This window comes from Ursus americanus, chromosome 8 (genome assembly GCF_024610735.1).
Source record: "Ursus americanus isolate L20-20 chromosome 8, mUrsAme1.1.p, whole genome shotgun sequence".
Classification (NCBI taxonomy): Eukaryota; Metazoa; Chordata; class Mammalia; order Carnivora; family Ursidae; genus Ursus; species Ursus americanus.
Genome location: NC_142134.1, coordinates 17,746,450 through 17,768,462, shown reverse-complemented (window position 1 = coordinate 17,768,462; position 22,013 = coordinate 17,746,450).

Below are 22,013 nucleotides of genomic sequence, written 5' to 3'. Positions count from 1 at the left end.
GTGCCCCAAAAAGGAGATATTTCTGAGTGGAGGCATTAATAAAAGATAGGCGCTAACTACACAAAGAGAGGAAGGACTGAGAGCAGTCTAGACAAAAAGAACAGTACGTGCAAAAGGCCTGAGGCATGAAGGATTTGCTGTACTTGCAGATCAGCAAGGAGGCTGGTGTGGTCGGAGGATGAGGGGGAGGGACAGCCAGAGAGGCAGGTGAAGTGGGATCTTGCACAGCTTTTAGGTCTCAGGAAGAGTCTTGGTCTTTATCTTTCCTTAACAATTGAGAAACCACTGAAGGAGTTTAAGTAGGGACATTATAATATTTGTATTTTTAAAATATGCCTCAGGCTGTGGAGTCATGAATGATCGGGAGGGGAGAAGAGTGAAACAGATGGACGCTTTAGGACAAAATCAACCAGCTATGAAGGTAGCTTGGGCTAGGCTGGTGGCACTAGATGGGAGATAAGGGACACCTGATGCATTTTCAGAAGGTACGGCAACACTGGAAAATGACTGATTCCGTATGGAGGCAATGGGGAAGAAGCAGGTGTCAAGGCATAGAGCCAAGAGTGGTCAACTGGAGAACAGAATCTAGCAAAGAATTTATACATGTAAATATAAAGATAATTTGGGTATCAGTTATGTGTGAAGCATTTTCTCTAATCTTTTACAACCTTGAGAAGTAGGTGTCATCTCTATTTCTTGAGAGAGGAAACTGAAGGTCAAAGATGGCATGGTAGCCACTAGCCACATGTGGCTATTTATTTTCAAATTAAATGAAATAAGGCTAAAAATCAAGTTCTTCATTCGTACTTGCCCCACTGCAAGTACTCAATAGCCGCCTGTGGATAGTGGCTACTGTACTGGCCCATGCTAAATTATAGAACATTTCCATTTGTGCAGAAGTGCTACTGGACAGCCTGATCTAAGTAATTCAACTTGATCCCATAGCTGGTAAGTCATGGAGCGGTGGTTTAAGAGCAGATCTGTTTGACTGCAAAGCCCATTCTGTACACCAGAGGGGAATGGGCACCAAGAATGCTACTTGATTCTGAGCTAAAGGTGTCCTAGACAAGGATTCACTTAGGATGGCCTGATGTGGCCAGAACCAATCTGAGAATGCACACGAATGAGATTAAGCCTTAAGGGGCCAAGCAGGTAACCCTGGTTGAAATAGGAACTGATGTAGGAAACAAGCATTACTGATTTTTTGTCTTGGTCTACCCGCAGTGAGTATATGATTCATAGTCTACTTTTGAGGATGAAAGGGGGCACTATTAAAATCATGCCGGACAATAGACAAAAAGCAGGACCGTGCTGAGCACACCTTGTCATGTTGGTAATCAGGCACCATGGGTGATATAAATACACAAAAGTCACTTTAAATTTACCCTCATTTTTTGCAATTCTTATGCAATTATTCTTTTAGGATAATTAAAAACTGTAAGGAACTTGGGGCACCCGTGTGGCTCAGTTAAGTGTCTGACTCTTGGTTTCGGCTCAGGTCCTGATCTCAGGGTCGTGGGATCAAGCCCGGAGAGGGGCTATGTGCTCAGCAGGGAGTCTGCTTGAGATTCTCTCCCCCTGCTCCTTCCCAGCTCACATGCGCACTCTTTCTCTTAAATTAATAAATAAAGAAAATCTTTTTTAAAAAAACCGTAAGGAACTTAAAAACACTTCAGCCCGTTGTTCAAGGAAAAATGAACAATTTTACAAATTAAAGGTATAACAAGAGTCTTTTTTATGTCATTAATCTAAACAAAAATGCCTACATAAAGTGACTGAGAAAAGTGCCAATGGTAAGCAGTGTTAAAATGAGAAGAAAATACAACGGTGATCCTTACTCAGAAATACCGCTTGCTTGCTGAGAGTTCTTGGTGAACTCACTCAACTTTTCAGTACCTCAGCTTTCTCATCTGTAAAATTAATTCCCTGTTGCTGCAAAACAAATTAGCTCCAAACTTGGATGCAGTTTAGCTGGGTAGATTGGCTCAGGGTCTCTCGTGAGGTTGCAGTCAAGGTGTCAGTGAGGGCTAGGGTCATCTCGAGGAGGGGCCTTCAGTTCTGCCCTCCAAGATCTTCACAGTTGCTCCTGACGTGGCAGCTGGCGTCCCCCAGAGCAAACGATCCAAGAAAAGTTAGGGAGGGCAACTAAGATGGTTGCCCCCATGCCTTTTATAACCCAACCTTGGAAGTGATATAACATCATTTCCGCCATGTACCATTGGTCCCACAGACCACCTGGCACAATGTGGGAGGCAAACAGATAAAGCGGTGAATACCAAGAGGCAAGAATTGGGGACCATTTTGGAGGCTGGCAAATTTGCTTCTTTGGGCCTTTTGTTTTGCCTCAAAAGCATAACAAGAGCTGAGTGGAGAATTACTGAATGATTGATGAGTATTCCAGCTAGATGTTTGCATTAAAAGTAAAGATACTTGATGAATTATACATTGCATTATGCTCCTGAAATCTTAGAGAAAGAAGTCATTGCACGAACAAACTGCCCCGCCACTCAGTTATAACTCATACTTCGAGGAACCATTTGGGGATGCAAGAATGAAAGGGAAGAAGCAATGCAATATATACTACTTGGACATATTTCATTTAGTTGAAAAGTTAACTAAAAGCAAAACTTTAAAAGAACTCAGCTGAAGACTGGCATGTCTCCTTTTGAGGTGCCTCCTTTTGCGTGAAAACCACACAGAGAATCACACAGCTGAACAGGACCCAGAAGATAATCTATTCCTAGTCAGACACCAAGGTCTTCAGACCCAGGGAGTTTAGGAGGTTTATTAAAGTTACAGAGCTGATTCACAGCAGAGGCAAAAGCAAACGTGGCCTCCTAGTTCCCAGTCCAGAGTTTATTTTTATTTTTAAAGATTTACTTATTTATTTGAGAGAGAGAGAGAGAACGAGCATGTTGGGGGGGGCAGAGGGAGAGAGAAAATCTTGAAGAAGACTCCCTGCTGATCACAGAGCCCGACTCGGGGCTCCATCCCAGGACCCAGAGCTCATGACCTGAATCAGAATCAAGAGTTGGACACTTGGGGCGCCTGGGTGGCACAGCGGTTAAGCGTCTGCCTTCGGCTCAGGGCGTGATCCCGGCGTTATGGGATGGAGCCCCACATCAGGCTCCTCCGCTATGAGCCTGCTTCTTCCTCTCCCACTCCCCCTGCTTGTGTTCCCTCTCTCTATCTCTGTCAAATAAATAAAATCTTTAAAAAAAAAAAAAAAGAGTTGGACACTTAACCGACTGAGCCACAGAGGTGCGCCCCGGTCCAGAGTTTATGCACTGCTTACCAACAAGGCAAACCTGACCTGCTTGCTTAACTTCTGTTGCCTCACTGTCCTCATTTACAAAATGGAGATAGTATTAAAGCCTACTTTGTTAAGGTTATTCTGAGCATGAAATTAGTCAAGGCATAGAAGTTAACATTCAAAAAAATATTTCTTTTTATTTGTAAATATTATTCACCATGGCAAATGTAAAAAGAGCAAACAGCACCCTTATTTAGCAAAGGAGAGTATGGCCTGGCTTATTTCTAAGCCTGGTGCCTAATCTTCTGTTGGGACCGCCGAGCTAGAACTTTAACTGGGTCACTCACAGAATTTGGAGGCTTAAGGAAAGGGTTAAGATCAAGCCAGGAAAACAAGTTCAATTCAAGTCTCCAATCCAAAGGATCTAGGAGAATTATTAGTAGGCATCTTGGAAGACGAAGAGAAGAGAAGCAGATTCAAATGGGCAAGCAGGAGATAGTTGTGTGTTCATTCCTGTGATGGGGTAATACTCTGGAATGACTTTTGCATATTCCTCATTCATGCTTTTGTGGGAAATCCAGGTTTTTAAATTTTATTTTATTTTATTTTTAAGACTTTATTTATTTATTTGAGAGAGAGAGAGCGTGCACGTGTAAGCAAGGGGAGGGGGAGACATCCAGGTGCCCCAAGGTTTTAAAATTTTAAAAACCATATTATATTTATATTCTTTTCATTTTTACATAAATAAAGTTATATGGCAATATATGATTTTAATTTTGAGCAGTGATTTTTAAAAAGTAGTGATTTTAATTCCAACTAAATGATGTTTTGGAAAAGGCAAAACTATGGAGATGATAAAAGAGCAGTGGTTGTCAGGGGTCAGTGAGGAGAGAGCCATGAATTGTCAGAGTATAAAGGAGTCTTAGGGTAGTGAAATTATTCTGCATGATATCATAATAGTGAATACATGTCATTATACATTCGTCCAGACCCATAGAACGTAACGCCAAGAGTGAGCCCTAGCATAAACGATAAACTTTGAGTAATAATGATCTGTCAATGTGGGATCGTTGATAGTAGCAAATGTACCACTCTGGTGTGGGATGTTGATAGTGGGGTACGCTGTGTGGGGGGCTGGGGGTTAGTGACAAGGGATATATGGGATTTATTGATTGATTGATTGATTTCACCCCTAGCACGGAGCCCAATGCAGGGCTTGAACTCACAACCCTGAGATTAAGACCTGAGCTGAGATCAAGAGTCAGAAGCTTAACCAACGAGCGACCCAGGCACCCCGTCTCTGTACTTTCTGGTCAATTTTACTATGATCCAAAACTGCTCTTAAAAACTAAGGTCTTCTTTTTAAGTATTTTTTTCTTTTTTTAGATTTTATTATGATTTTTTTTTCAAAAATACAAAATTAGAAAGAACAAATTGAATCCACGAGGCCAGCTTCAGTAATTATCAACACATAGACAATCTTGTTTAATCTATACTCCCACTCACTTCCCTCCATCCCCTCCACTGGGCTATTTTGAAACAAATCCCAGATATCAAACCATCTCATCAAGCCAAGTTAATTTTAAGGAGCTGAGAAGAGTGAACCAAGCATATTAGGTACTCATTATAACAGAAGGTCTCAAAAGTCCTCACCATTTTCTTCAGTATGCAATGATAGCTAAAAGTGGAAATCTCAAAAACTTCAATTTATATTCAGGCACCTAAGCTAATAATGTGAATTATTTTACTGTATTTTACTTTTAGATTTTTTCCCCTTTTATGTCTAAACATTTTTGGATGGTTTTTCTCTAAATTCACAGTAAGCCCATCCTTTTCAACTTCCAAATTTAATTTTTTCCATACCTTCTAAACAAAATCTGTTTATAAAAATTGGAAAAATATCATGACTACTGTCCTAACCACGTGAATAATTTACAAAAGCTCCAAGGGAGAAAAAATAGAACATTACAAAATAGTGTCTAGGTTGTCTTATGACTCTTTAATAAGTTTTAAGAAGTAAAACCTATGCTTTTATTATCATATTTTCTTGGCATCAGGACATCTCTTTATGGGCAGAGTTCTCATTTACCATTCAAGTGAGCTATTATGAGGCACAACTTGGCCATCATGCCTGGAATGCTACAGTCAGTGACCTGAGCTTCCTCAGGGACGAGCTAAGTAACTTCACATGATATGTTAAGGAACACTTACAACAATATCACCTGCTAACGAAAGGCAGGGCTGGGCATTTTCTTTCTGATAAATATTATTATAGGTCTTATTGCAATAAGGATCTCCATTTACCCATGGTATACTTAATACCATGTTTATCAGCACTACCTACCAAAACTCCACTGAAACTACAGGAAGGGAATTTTAAAAGATATAAAGCCAAAAGAATCAAGATAGAGGGAAAGAAAGAAGAAAGAAAGAAAGAAAGAAAGAAAGAAAGAAAGAAAGAAAGAAAGAAGAAAAAAAGAAAGAATAAGGAAATGAGAAGAGAGCAGATGAAATGTCAACAAAATTTTGGAACCTGGGAAGTAGATAGATGAATAATAACTAAGGTAGCAGCCCAGAGAAAGCTGAGATTGAATTGTTACCAGGGAGAAAAGCCAATACAACGTAAGGTATTTCTCATACAAGGTACTTCAGCCTCTTATCCCGGTCACTGAGAAGACATGATTAACACCACACTTGCCTGCGGATGGGAAGTTGGGAGTAGGGCGAAAAACCGGAGGATTTCTTGAGATGCCACATAAGGAGCAGATATGATATAAAGGGTTCAAGATCCTCATGCACACCCTGTGTAGCCAGGTGAGCACCATTCCCCACTCTGGTGGAAGCGGATGGATTCTTTTTGAATCCTGGAGTCCATGGACTTGGAGATCCTAGACACAGGGGAAAGCAGTGGGAAGGGACTGAATTGAAAGCAGGTACAGAAAGCCACATCCTCAAAAGTGAGCCTTCCAAATCTGCTCCCCGCCACCACCAACCTCCATACAGCTTCTAGAACACAAGAGGCAGACTTCAATCTGTAGGCAGATGACTGAAGAATTTCTCTTTGGGGAAATCAATCAAATCAAGGGTGGGGTGGGGGGAAGGACATCGACATTCAATACTCGATCATGTGGTAATGAAGTCCATCAGTCAGCAAGGCCTACCATGCGCACGGGTTCCCGGAGGGTTTTTAGGGACCATGTTGCTGGCTGCAGAGCTTCAGAGCCTGGCTCTCTGACTGTCCCAGAGATTTGTTCAGCTGCTCAATAGTCTCCCTCAAATTCTCTTCTGTTTAACCCATCCACGGGAAATTCTGTCATTCACAACTAAGAATCAACACAAATACCGTACAATGGAAAACGGAATGGTACTCCCACATTAAAATTATAAAGTTCATTGATATGTCCTCATATACAAGGCGCTCCAAGGTGTACAAAAAAAGAAAAGATGCAGAATGATGTGTAGTATTCAAAAATAAGTAAAATAATATAAGAAGGACCTTTGGACTCACTGACTTGATAAAGTCAGTGAACTAACTTGGTAGCACTGCAAAATATCACCATACACTGGGAGTCAGGTTGTCATTGTGGAAAGAACAAAACTTTAGCATAAAATAGACCTGATTACTAGCTACTAAGTCCTTGGCAGATCTCTTATCCTTACCCTCTCTGAAGCTCAGTTCAGGCGCATGTAAACTAAAGACAGTATCTGGTGCTGGAATAGACCATGGGACTGCATCAAAGCTATGTGCATACCTGGCAATTATACCTGGGCTGTGGGACCTTAGCATTATGAAAGAAGAAAATTGGCTAGCATTTTCCTCTCCATTTCCTCATCTCCACGACGGTCTGAAAAACACACTATAAAAATGTACAACCAGTGAAGGGGGTAGGCGCGGGTGACTAGGGGAATCAGGACTGAATAGCTAGACTGTCCAGACTTGAGGTGAAGTGATTTAAAGTGCTACTCAGGATGCAATGCAGTGGATAAGCCAGGAAACCAGCAACGAGCGGGTGGGTCCCGCAGACACCTCCAGCTGCCCCACAGCCCAGCCACAGATGTGACTCTGCCACATCATGCCAGCTGCTTGAAGGTCCACTTCACAGAAAGGTAGAATTAGGAGAAAAACTCCTGCATAGTCCAGTCCTTAAGAGTTCTGCTTAGGGCAATATCCACAATAGCCAAACTATGGAAAGAGCCCAGATGTCCACTGACAGATGAACAGATGAGGAAGATGTGGTGTAAATAATACAATGGAATATTACGCAGCCATCAGAAAATGAAATCTTACCATTTGCATGATGTGGATGGAACTAGAGGGTATTATGCTAAGTGAAATAAGTCAATCGGAGAAAGACAATTATCATATGATCTCACTGATATGTGGAAATTGAGAGACAAGGCAGAGGATCATAGGGGAAGAGAAGAAAAAATGAAAGAAGAAGGGAGGAAGACAAACCATAAGAGACTCTTAATCTCAGGAACCAAACTGAGGGTTGCTGGAGGGGAGGGGGTGACTTGGTGATGGACATGGGGGGGGGTAAGTGTTGTGGTGAGCACTGTGTATTGTGTAAGACTGATGAATCACAGACCTGTAACCCTGAAACAAATAATACATTACATGTTAATAATAATAATAATAAAGAGTTTTGCCTAGGAAACTGCTTATGATATACCACTAAGTGAAGGAAAAAAAGGTTAAAATGCAGTACATGGGCAGATACACGTATTTGTATGTGGGCATGTGTCTGTATGTGCATGTGCATGTGTGTATTTCCATAAGTGACTAGAAAGGAATATGTCAAAAGATCAACATTAATTTCAAGTTTAAAGCAAGGCCTCAGAAAAATCCAAATCCTGAGGAAAGAATAACCATTTGAAAGGGTAAGAGTTAATAAGCAAGCCAACCAAAACCCCATAAAATTCACTCCAGTTTGGGCAGAAATAAAAAATTAAAGTGGTCATCCTAACAACAATGAAATAAATCACCCTTCGGCTGCTGGTGTTCTGTTCGTCTCATTATTCATGAGGCCTGCGGATTTGTGGGCTTCGGTTCTTGGTTAGATAATGATCTTTAAGATTGTTTCTGGGTGTGTCTGAAGAAGGCAGCAGGGTGGGAGAAGTGGGAACTCCACAGTCCTACAATTCTTATTTTTGTTTCTCCCTCACCCAGAAAGCTGATACTCTGGGTTCAGTCTTTTCCATGTATTGCACGGCTCAAGAAGAAGAAAACAAAGAAAACTTTTGCTGATAAATATATTGAAATGAGTTTGAAGTTAAGCAGTCATTTTCTGCTTTTAACTTCCTCCTGGAAAGAGATACTGTTTGTGCTTAAGGATTTTTCACGGCAGCAAATTATGTGCGGCGCTGTGAGCAGCGTGTGAAAACAGGAATAACATGTTTAAAGGGTAACATCCTACTAGCTATAATTAAAATAACACCTTAAAAAATTTTTTTTTACCTGTCCAGCTGAGCCAATGGTATTCTGTAACTAGAATGCCTCCATAAAATTGCCAATTAGAATGATACCAAGTCTTAAATACTAGAGTAAATAGGAAGTATTTGTTGGACAAGCATTTGAGTTCTATAGTATAATTCATTCAATTTTACAGATGAGAAAACAGGCTTATGGAGATTAAATAGCTTGCCCAAGGCCACATGTCGGGAAGTAAAAGAGCCAGAATTACAAACCAGGACGGCCTACCTGGGAAATGTTCCTAACCACTGGATGGCATGGCCTTACCAGAGCTGGGTTTCAGAAGCTGTTGACCTAAAAGTAAAATAGCTGGGTATTTTACCAGCAAAATGTGTTTATTTGGGAACAGCAGAGGAATTGCAAACAATTAGGGACATGCAAGCTACCACTGAAGTCATAGGCAAATCCAGAAAACAAAGGCCAAGACTGCTCTTTAATAGAGGAAAGGGGTGGTGGTGCCAGCGTGGCTGTTATAAACAGAGTCCATAGGCCTGAACTGGGAGTTTGACACGTAGCGACTTTTCATTGGCTGAGTTGTGACGGCCTCTCATTGGCTGAATCGTGATTGTCTCTCATTGGCTGAGCTGTCACCCGGCAAGGAGAAAAATCTTCCTTACGCTAGGGGGATAGGAAGAATGGAGAGTATGTCTCCTTCTGTTGGATCTACAAAGGGCTGCAAGGAGCGATAGGGTGTGAGAACTCCCCCTTTCTGGCCTCCCAACTCCATTTTAAACGAGGTTTCTTTGATTTAGTTTCACGAAGCCAACCGTCCAAAATGGCTTAAGTTGTCTAGTCACCTTTTCATCCCAACTCTTGGTTTCCCATCGCCTCCCTCCCCACCTTCACTACTGCTTTTTACACACTGATAAGGATGGCCAGGGCAAGTCGAGAACTATTGAAAAGTTCATTCTCCTCAGCTCAGGTGGAGTGAGGTCAGAAAATAGATATTTCCTTTAAAGTACATGTATTTAGGACTCAATTTAAAATTAGTCAGGAGGGACTTGTTCTCTAAAGTAATACCATAGGGCACCTGTCTGGTTCAGTTGGTAGAACATGCAACTCTTGATCTTGGGGTCATGAATTCAAGCCCATGTTGGGCATGGAGCCTACTTAATTAAAAAAAAAAGATTAAAAAATACCATAAATAAATAAATAAATAATTTCAAAGGCAATGATTGCATGTGGGGTGTGTGTATGTGTGTGTGTGTGTGTGTGTGTGTGTGTGTGTATGCATATGCATGTTGATTTGGGCAAATTTGGATTTCTTGGTATTTGGTTTGGATTAATACATTGACTACACCCTTACAAAGTACATCCAGAATTGAAAGAAAATACAGAATGAAAACAAGATGAAAGGACCACACTGGATTTATTATGAAATAGAAAACATTTTGTTTAGAAAAAGCAAGTGGAGTGAAAAAAATGCTTAAATATTATCTATGAATAAAAAACAAACAAACAAAAACTACTTTAAAAGATCTTTATACAAAATGTACAAAGGAATCTGATTAAAACTGCCCCTTATTCTGAAAGGGACAAAGTGAATTACTCTCTGGAGACAAACAAATCAGCTAGTATGCTGCACGGTGAATAATACTGGATGCCCGCTAGTTCAATGGCTTTCGGGTAAGACTGATTGGTTTCTGAGAAGTTGAAATCTTCTGAATTCTAAGAATTCTTAACATGGAAAACAGATAAGTAGGTAGTAAGTCATAGTTTACTAAGTTATTTTAACCTTTTAACTCACAAGTATTGGCGAAATGTTTTGTGCAAGGATGCCACATCAATAAGAATGGTTTCATTAAAAGCTTAAATTGATTTGGATTCCAAGCATAAGCACTTTAGGCTATCATTAGTGAATATTTTTATCAATATCTGTGGTGAAAAAATAAACTGCAAATATGTATTCACGTGTTTTAAAAGTTAAGTATATTTGCCTTTTATTAATCAATGTTGGGGTTTTGTTTTGTTTTGTTTTTTTTAAAGATTTTATTTATTTATTTGACAGAGATAGAGACAGCCAGTGAGAGAGGGAACACAAGCAGGGGGAGTGGGAGAGGAAGAAGCAGGCTCCTAGCGGAGGAGCCTGATGTGGGACTCGATCCCAGAACGCCGGGATCACGCCCTGAGCCGAAGGCAGACGTTTAACCGCTGTGCCACCCAGGCGCCCCCAATGTTAGGTTTTGCACATAGCATGTATATTAAAGGAAATAGCAGCTGAGAATATTATAAGCTCCAGGAGGGCAGGGACCATGCTTGCTTTGTTCACAGAGAAACTATACGTTATAAGAGAGTGGGCTTTAACGGTAAACTGCCTGAGCTTCATCCTGCCATTTATATTTTCAGGGAATGTGAGCCTGGCAAATTATTCAGCCTCTCTTTATACATCCAAATGGGTGATTTTCCAGATCACCCATCTGTAAAATGGTGATGATATTAAAGGACCTACTCGCAAGAGTGCCGTGAGAGTCGGATGACACTATCCCCTCGGAGCAGGGGATGGCACAAATGAAGACCAGCTGTCATTCCTCAAGCTATATCCCCAGCCAGGCTCACACCCTATCGCACCAAAGCAAATCCTTGGTGGCTGTATCAGTGGATGACAAAGAATCAACTCCTTTTTTTCCTCTTTTGGATTTGTTAGCGGGTATAAACTGTATGGCAATTCCATGGTGTTGACGTACAAAAGCCCTGTGTACTGTTGATACGTATAAACATCTTAGATCTAGCAGGAGAAGAAGCCCAAGTTACGAAAAGCACAAATCAACGTGTATCCTATCCATCTCCATTGCCGTCGTGTTTGGTTCTGATTAGGTATCTTTAATGGTTTTATGGAGAAGAAAAGGGGCCTGAAGTTAGTAGAGTACTATGGAAGTGAGAACGTGAGTAACCTAGTAGACAATTAGGTTGCCTCAGTTCTTAAACCACGTATTTAAAATTAAAGAGAAGAGGCTTTAGGCAGACTTTGAGTAATCACTTACTTGGTTTCAATAAATTTGAAAATCACAGAATTGATCCTAATTTTTAATTGGATAGATTTAGCCAGCAAATGCTCAAATTCAGTGTGAACCCAGATAGCCATGAGACACCCAGACTGAACGTACAGCACAAATAAAACTCAGTTTAGCTACAAGTCATGCTCCATTCCCTGGGAAGTGTGGGCGTCCTGTCTCCTGTTGTCCACAGTATCGGAGTACTCAGGAAGTGTGGTTTATAAATATCTCCAAGTGAATTCAAATGGAACAGAATCTCAGAGGCAACATTTCGTACTGTTTCTCATTTTGTACAATCACTTGCTGGGTTGAATTAATTTGAATTGTCAAGTCAGAAAAAAAAGATGATCTGAACTCATCTGTCTGGTACAGTTGCCAGATAAAATACAGGATGCCTAGTTAAATTTCAATTTCAGATCAACAGTGAATATTTACTTTTAGTAGAAGTATGTTTCAAATACTACACGGGACGTACTTATACTAAAAAGAAAAAAAATTGTTGTCTCCAAAAAATTGACTCTGAAATTCAAATTCAACCGGGAAGCCTGCATTTTTATTTGCTAAATCTGGTGATCCTACTTTCTGCTCATAATAAGCACGTACCTTTTTGCTGTAGCCACTGCTCCTCTATCCGTTCATGGGGAAGGGGAGGGATGAATGCCAGCCTAAGAGGGAGTGGAAAAGATTTCATATTTGCCTTGGCTTCGATCAAAAAGAAAAGAAATGGAGAAGGAAAAAAGAAAATAATAGCTTCGCGATGAACATTTTTGTCACATTAGGGCAGTCAGCTGTTTTCTACTTGCAACTAAAGTCTGTTCAACTGAGACTATTGGATCCTTCAGAAACCTCAAGTTCTCTGCAGTGGCCGTGAAGGAGAAAGGGACAAAAGGTGGCAGGAGACCATGAAATGATTTTCTCAGAGGCTGAGCCTGCAAGGTGGAGGCAGTGCAGGGAGGGAGTACGAGAGCCATCGCACAGAGGTCGCGGCCGTGGCTTTCAAAGTTTAGGTTCGTGGAATGTATTTAACTGCTAACATGGAATAATGGCCTTTTTCCCCCTTTTAACTTATTTTTTTTTATAATAAACTCTGGAACAGACTGGTAGAGTTCCAATTCCAACCCCACTATTTAACAACTGTGTAGTCTAGGGTGAGTTACGAACAACCATCTACAATTTATTTGGGAATACCAGGTCTGCAAGTGTGTGAGATTCAGTAAAAATAGGCAAGGCGCATCCCTGAGCCTCACACACAATGAGGATTATATGATTGTACAGAAACTCTGGGTTCTCAAGTGCGTCCTCCGGATTAGTGCGAAGGACCTTGATTCTAGGGTTTCCCTAATCTGGATTTGATTACCAGCTATGTAATAATCTCAACAAATTATTTAACTTTCGTAAGTCAGCTTCCTCATCAGTGAGGAGAGGTATAATGTAACAGTATGTTGATCCCATGGTTGTTGAGAATTTTAACTGAAATAATGCACATCATTATTTTTTTTACTTTATTCTAATTCCAGTATAGTTAACACACAGTGTCATATTCGTTTCCGGCGGACAGTATAGAGATTCAACAGTTCCATATATCACCCTGTGCTCACCACAAGTGCCCTCCTTAATCCCCATCACCTATTCGTCACAACCCCCCCGGGTGACCATCGGTCTATTCTCCATAGTTAAGAGTCTATTTCTTGCCTTGTCTCTCTCTCTTTTCCTTTGCTTGTTTGTTTTTTTCTTAAATTCTACATATGAATGAAATCATATGGTATTTGTTTTTCTCTGACTGGCTTATTTCACTCATAATGCATGCCATTATTAAAGGTTTGTAAGTGTTAGCTATTGTTGTTCTTGTTGAATGTTTTTCTTTTTTGGCATCCACAGTGGTTTAACATTCTGACTCTGTTCTTATGCCTTCATGCTAGTTTGCTTGTTGCTGCCCCCGGATGCTTTCCTTTTCCCTGCCAAAGCCAGTAAGCCTTTTACACACTCACCCAGTCTCTCCCTCCCAGCCCCCACCTCCATGCTGGCAATTCCTAAGTCTTTTACCTTCAATCTCTGTTCTCCCTCTTACAGCACAGTCCCATGCAACCCCCACCACCCCGATGTTTTTACTTCAGAGTACTACTATCCTCTCAAAACACGCACGTCCAAATAAAATTCTCGGGTCCCACTGGCTACTACTTTTCATTGGGGTTCCAGAGGAAGTAGCAGCTCTTTTGGATTTCTCTGCTTTTGGCAAACACTGTCATTCTCTAGCGGTCTCCACAGTAAAAACTTTGAAGTCACCTTTGACTCTCCATTTCTATCCTCCTTCTTGTCCACTTAATCACCACAGCACTAGGCCACCTACCAAATACCAGGAAAAGAGAAATCAAAATCCCTGACAAAAACAAAACTACCATCTTTACAAAGATACATCTGACAGGAAAACAAAATTAGTTATTATTTAAAATCTATTTCTCCCTTTCTCCCCCCCATCTTATGCACACACTCCCTCCACCCTTCTCAGAAGGGTAGATATTGATTGGTAATCGGAGTATCTTTTGTTTGTCATTTTCAGGATAAAGGCTTTTGCACATTTGGAATAGTAGGTGTGAGAAGCACACCTGAGAGAGCTGAGAAAAGTTAACCTGTCCTTCATGAAAAGGATGGGAGGTGGGGGTGGATGAGGTGGAGGTGGGGGTGTGCCAGGGGAAGGCTAAGGAGACCACGGCAGCGAAAAGCAGCCGAAGACGAACTCCAAGAGAAAACAGTTTTCTGACAAGCTCTTCCGGTAAGAGTGGGACCTGGGTTGGATCCTGGCGGTGCCACTGTGATGGCTAGCTACATGCGTCAACTTGACTGGCTGAAGGGATGCCCAGATAGCTGGGAAAACATTACTTCTAGGTGTGTCTGTAAGGGTATTCCCAGAAGAGATCAGCGTTTGAATCTACAGGGTAAAAGTCGCACTCACCAATGGACAGGCATCATCTAATCTTTTGAGGGCTGACAGAACAAAAAGGTGGCAGAAGTTGAATTTGTTCTCTTGCTTGAACTGGGATATCCATCTTCTCCTGCTCTTGGACATTGGTACCCTTGGTTCTTGGGCCTTCAGACTTGGATGGGAATTTACACCTTCACTTCCTGGCCTTGGGCTTTCGGACTTAGATTGAGACTTACACCATTGGCTCCCCTGATTCTCAGGCTTTTGAGTTGGAACTGGAACTATACCACCTGGCATCCCTAGGCCTCTGCCTTTCAGACAGCAGATACTGGGATCTTTGGTCTCCATAATCCCATGAGCCAATAACTTATAATAAATCTCTTTCTAGAGATATATATCATATTGATTTTATTTATCTACTATTGAGTGTTTTTTTTCACAATCGTATTTTCCATTTCTGAGAACTCTTTCTTATTCTTTTTTCCCTTTTTTCAAAAGCTGTGATATAATGTTTTCTGAGAAATATATATATTTCTCAGGTATATTTGGTCTTTATCCATATTGCTGAAGCCATAAAGGTGACACGGATGTCTTGTTACTAATGAAGGTGATTTTGGATTCCACCGAAGGGTGGAGGCTACTTGCCAGGAGGACCAACCATGTGATTAGAAGGTTGGACCTTTCAGCCTCACCCCCTGTGTGCAGGGAGGGGAGAGGAGCTGGAGGTAGAATCAGCCAGTGGCCAATGACTTAGTCAATCTTGACTATCTCATGAAGCCTCCATAGAAACCTAAAAGGACTGGGTTCAGGGAGCTTCTTGGATGGTGAACAGGCGGACACGCAGGGAAAGTGTCATGCCTGAAGAGGGCATGGAAGTGCTGAGCCCTTTGACCATACCTCCCCCTATGTATCTCTTTATCTGGCTCTTGATTGGTACCCTTTACCATACCCTTTAGTAAACCATGTTTCCCTGAATTCTGTGAGCCATTTTAGCAAATCGAAAGAACCAAAAGAGGAGGTCCTGGGAACTTCTGATTTATAGCCAATTGGTCAGAAGTACAAGGTAATAGCCTGGACTTGCAACTGGCATCTGAAACCCAAGGAGGAGATCACTGGAACCCCCAATCTGTGGCAGGCTGGTCAGAAGCACAGGTAACAGCCTGGGGCTGGAAACTGGTGTCTGAAGTGGAGCGTTTGGGGCAGTCTTGTTGGACTGAGCCCTTAACCTGAGGAAATTGGTGCTATCTCTGGGTAGATTGTGTCAGAATTGGGTTGAATTCTCTGACATCCTATGGGTGTCTGAGAACTGCTTGGTGTTGGGCAAAGGAGGGGGGTTCCCCTGCCATTGGAATTGGGTCCAGGAACCCTAAGAGTTTGTGTCAGTAAAACAGCGCTCTGTTCTTATTTCAAAATTCTCTTCTAGTTTTTAAATTACCTTTGCCAGGGGTAATTGTTACTGCTTAGATAGCTATATCTTCATATTGTAGCATGCTTTCTTTAAATGTCTGGTGGCTTTTCCCCCCTTCATATTAAAGAACAAGCTGGAAACATTAGGCTTGTTACTGCCTATGGGAGGAGTTGGTCAACTAAGGGAATTTGCTTTGCTCTGAGAACTGCATGAGATGCAGGCACTGGAGAGATTCCCCCCCTCCCATTGCACTGGTTCATTATCTTTAGAAAAAAAGTCTTTGATATTTGCCAAGCATTCTATGCACAAGGATGAGGTGGAGACGTAATGGGATGAAGTTAATTCTTCAATACACTGGTTTCCAATGTCCATTTTCAATTTCATTTCCATCCTGACAGCTGGCATTTTATTAAATAATATGCTCCAAGGCATATTATTAAGTTAAAAAGTATGTTACAGAATATTATATAGCACATATATATGTATATAACACATAATGTATATATAGTGTGTGTGCGTGTATATGTATATAATGTGTATATTTCTATGTATGTGTGTATCTGCAAGGAGGTCCAGCAAACAGTTAAACAGTGGTTATTTCTAGGTAAAGTAGTATATTTTTAGGAAGAAGGAAAGAAGACTATATGTTACCATATACTCAGGATAATACAGATTGTTTAACTTTTTAACTTTGAGTATATATTCGTGTATCATTTGTAATTGGATGTGCGTGTACATAAATAATAAAAAACAAATCCAAATATTAGGAGGGCACATGCTGTAATGAGCACTGGGTGTTACATGCAAATAATGAATCATCGAACAGTACATTAGAAACTAATGATGTACCATATGGTGACTAACATAACATAATAAAAAAAAAGAATTTCAGTTGGTTCTTATCTCTGAATTCCATGAAGTGCCTAGTACAGTGTACTTGTGTATTTGTTACATAAACAGATGAGTATCTATGGAATGAAAACAGATATGCATTATTATTGCTGCTAAAGTATAATTTCTAAAAATCATGAATCATGAATCTTGTAAAAATATTAAATGAACCCATGTCAAAGAATTTAATGTATTAATTAATGAGGGAGCCAGAAAGATATTAATATCAAATGGGATTTTGACTTAAAATGACTTAACATTCTCTATCAGACAAAATTCGCTTACGTTGTCATGAGCAAGAACCATGTCCATGATTATTAGTTTTCCACAAATCAACTTTCATCTCTACAGAGTCATAAAATAGCCTTAGTGATCAACCACAATTGCTATAGACTGAATGTTTGTGTCCCCTTCCCAAAATCATATGTTGAAACTGTACCCTCCAATGTGAGGGTCTTAGGCCGTGAGGCCTTTGGGAGCTAATAAGGATTAGATGAGGCCGCCAAGGCTAGAGTCCTCGTGAATGGGACTGGTGACTTACAAGAATCATTAGACAGTTTGTTTCCTCTCTCTGCTCTCTGCCAAGTGAGGATCTGAGAAGTCAGCAGTCTGCAACCTGAGAGGGGGCCCATGAAAGAACTCAACCAAGTTGACACCCTGATCTTAGACATCCAGCCTCTAGAACAGTGAGGAATAAATTTCTGTTCTCTATGAGTCACCCAGTCTGTGGTATTTTTGTTACAGCAGCCTAAGATGACGAAGACAACAAAGGTGCGTCCCTCTACAGTATCAGATAACTCCCAGGGAACCTGCTGGTAAAGCCCAGCACCCACTGCAAGGACGGCTAAGAATCCCTTTAGCTCCCTTCCAAAACATTGTCAATTTATCCTGACACCGTTAGGTTAACAATCATCTGTTGTCTTGATGTTTTGAAACACTAATTAATCTCTTTTCTAACATATGTCAATGATTCCATAATTCTGAATAAATTCTTAAATCCATATATATGCAAATTGATACTATTCATGCATTCTCTTGACAAGATTGCCAAATGACAAGGTTGTCTAAATTTGGTTTGCAAGTAAGGCAATTCAAAGTTTTGCCTTATGAAAAGTTGTGTCCTTGTACAAATTTTTTTTTTATTGCACTACTTACCTCCTCAGAAATGCTGGAAATATCTTGGCAAAACCCGGTTTAAGTCATTCTGGCACTTGTTCCCTAAACACAACAGTACAGTATTTATAGTCTGAATGATATGTTGCTAAAGCCAAGTTTGTTGACAAAAACAAAAACCTACGCTGCAGTGTTAGGTCTTTCTTAAATATCTCAGGTTAACAACCACTCCTGGCCCACCCAGATACTCTCACCAATTTCCTATTCTAGGCTTTTCCCAACTGCTTGGAGGCTACAGACCTTTTCTGTTCTCATACATTTAAACACAGACAAATGCATCAAATACTCATTGATCAAGACATCACTTATTGCTGTTAAGAGGGTGGATGAGATCAATTCTTTGTAATAATTTGGGATATTAATATTAATTTGGAAACAAATAAAATCTCTTAAAATATGATGAAAATATTTTTAGTAGACAAATTGTAAAGGGGCAACAGACAAGAGATACTACCAGAGATACATCTAACATTAAAAGTCTTTTTTTCAGGGACGCCTGGGTGCTTCAGTTGGTTAAGCCTCTGCCTTCGGCTCAGGTCATTCTCAGAGTCCTGGGATTGAGCCCCCCAGCGAGCACCCCAGCAAGCACCCAGAGAGCCCCGCCTTGGGCTCCTGGCCCAGCGGGGAGTCTGCTTCTCCCTCTCCCTCTGCTCCTCCCCACTGCTCACAATCTCTTTCTCTCTCAAATAAATAAATAAATAATCTTTAAAAAAAAAAAGATTTTTTTTCATATGCAGGAATAAAATAGATTCACTAATGAAATAACTTTTTAAACATGTTTGCTGATGATATTTTCCAAACCAAAAATTAGGCTTCATAAAAATTAGTCTAGCAAAAGTTGTTTTTGGTTTTTGTTTGTTTTATTTTATTTTATTTTGCTATGAGAATATGTTAATATGGCAACGTTTTTCAAGTTTTTGAAACCTTAATAATATTATAGTTATATATTGAACAAATACCCTTTACTGAAAAGAAAAAAGATACATGTAATTAGGACCATCTGGAAAATCCCAGACATGTGATCTTCCCAACCAACGATAGCCAATCTTTAAAGTGCTATACTTCATTGACTCAATTAAACCATCACTTTTTAAATGCACCATTATTTCATGTACTGCTAAGACAAATAAAATGGCCAATTCAAATATGACACAATGTTTTCTTACCACATCAACTGTAAGACACAGTTGATTTGCATGATTTCAGAAGGGTTGAAGTGTAAATAAAAAGGGAGTCCTAGAAGAAATAGGGCGTGTGTTATGTCTTCCAACAGACATGAACTATAGCTTTTATTTCTCTGATCAGAAGGATTTTTTTACAAAGCGATCTTATGGTTATTATTGCATCTTTTCAAATTATTTTCTTCCTTTTTTCTTTTGAAGTATAATTAACATACAGTATTATATTAGTTTCGGGTATAAAACATAATGACTCAACAATTCCATACATTACTCAGTGCTCAGCACAATAAGCATAGTTACCATCTGTCACCAAACAACATTATTACAATCTTATTGACAATATTCCCTATGCTGTACTTTTCATCTCCATATCTTATTTATTCTACAACAGGAAGTTTGTACCCCTTCACCTATTTCACACATCCCCCCCACTCAGCTCCCCTCTGGCAACCACCAGTTTGTTCTCTGTATTTTAGAGTCTGGTTTTTTTTTTTTTTTTTGTCCTTTGGTTTCTTTGTTCGTTATTATTGCATCTTATAAGGAAATGACCCCCATTGTTAAAGTATAAGTAAATCAGAGTTTGTGAAGAAAAACCTAAGTGAGAAAGAGCCAGCCGTGGCAACTGTGGTCCCCAGTGGCTGCCGCCCCCACAAAGATGGTGCAAGCTATGGTGGCCTGTCCCAGTGTGTCCAGCAGTGGGGACCTCAGTTGGCTGATTTGGGGTATGGCTTGGACTCTACTCCTGGCTGCAGCTTAGCACCTTTTGTTTGTACCAGTTTTCTACGTGGGTTCTTCAGCTTTCCAAACAGTTCTATGAACTTCTTACCCTTTCAGTAAATCCCTTGTCTGCCTACACCAGCCAGACTTGGCAACGAAGAACCTTGACTGGTACCTCTGGATTTTAGCAATTTACTGACAGAGCTCACTGATGTAATTTGAAATAAATCAATAATTCAGCCCCTCTAAGGGCAGTTAACCAATCTCTTTCACTTCTCTAAATGACCACCTCCAAAAAAGATATAAATCCAGCCAGATTTAACATTAACAGAATAGTCGAACCATGCAGTATCGAGAGGACACATATATCTATTTTTTCAGTACATAACTTAAAAAGTTGAGAGTTCTTTTACAAGAGAATTAAATCACCAAATAATTTGCTGAGAGTTACTCTGATTCAGTGGAGAAGCTAGAAAGAGAAGGAACTCTATAATCACCACACCATATACAAGCTACCTGGCAGGAATCGATTCCAGTTAACAACAGGGTCTGCTGGTTTCGTTAGTCTTACTACCACTGAAGTATAAAGCAAAAATTAATTGGATAAGCTGATGTTTTCTTTGTACTTATTTGCAAAGTTGCCCTACCCCATTTATAACTTTTACTCACCTCAGCAAAGCCATGTTGGCATATCCTGTCTAATTCTGGGGGAGTTGAAGCTTCAGTGAGTTTAGAAGTTGAACATTGTTCTTGAGAAATGCAGCTTTTAATAATATAAACAGTGATCACAGATAACACTCCTGTAGTCCTTCACTATGAGCAGGGACAGCCCTAAGTATTTGAACCAATCTCATCTTCGTAAGGATTCTAGGAGGACAGTATTATTACCCTTATTCTCATTTTGTACACGAGGACACTGAGGCACAAGGGAATTAATTGACTTGACTGAGACACAGACCAGTAGGGGGCAGAGCTGGGATTTGAACTCAGGTTGGCTCCAGGTTTGTGCTTAGTTGTTATGATACAATGCCCCCTCTTAGAAGTTGTTTCTGCCGCTACCTATTTGCAGTACAGAGTGGGCCTGGCAGAATTTGAAGTTTTCATACTTATTTTATACTTTTTGAAGTTTTTATACTATTTTATACTTATTTTTATACTTATTTTATAGTTATTATAAAAACCTACGTACGTTTCGATCCCAAACCCGGGCAGTTTACATACCGAACCTCAGGCGTTTTTTTCCTTGTGAAGTGGGAATAATAATAATTGTCCTGCCTACCTCATTGGTTGTTGAGTAGAACAAATAATGAATGTAAAAGTGCTCTGTGAAGTGTTTCACGAAGAGTTATTCCTTCAACTTCGAATGGTCATGTCAGTTAGCATGCGGCTGCAGCTGCACGTGATGTTCCACACAGTAAATTGGGTGACCGCTAGAAGATGGCGGAGCTGTGACTAGAACCCATGCCGCCCATATGTAAAACTTGTGCTTCTAACTACACCTCTGCACTCGCCCCTCTGATACTCAGTCACTGGAATATTTGCTGGTACACCATTGATTTCCCATGTCATTTCATTAAAAATAAAAACGTAAACATAAACTGTCCTTCAAGAATTTCCCACAGAATGTTTCTCTGGTAGGCCTACGTCAGAAATCCCTAACTCCAACTTACAAACTGACAGAGGGCAACAGCGAAAGACCAGTCAAGTGAGGAAACTATAACATGGGTGTCCAAGCAACCAGAAATGCTGCTTGGCTGAGGAAGATTTCTTCTTCCCCTGGCAAGCTGGGGACAGTCCAGTCAGGCACCTTGGAGGCTCTGATGTGGAAAGCAGCTGAAATTCCCACACAAGAGGAGAACGTTCATCAGTCTGGGAACATTCTGAGGATTCTCAGGGAAGACAGTGGTGACAGGTCTTTCCATTTTATCCACTTACCACTCCACACAAGGTCTGTCCATCTTTGGGTAAAATCAAACTAAAATGAAAACCATATAAATAATAATG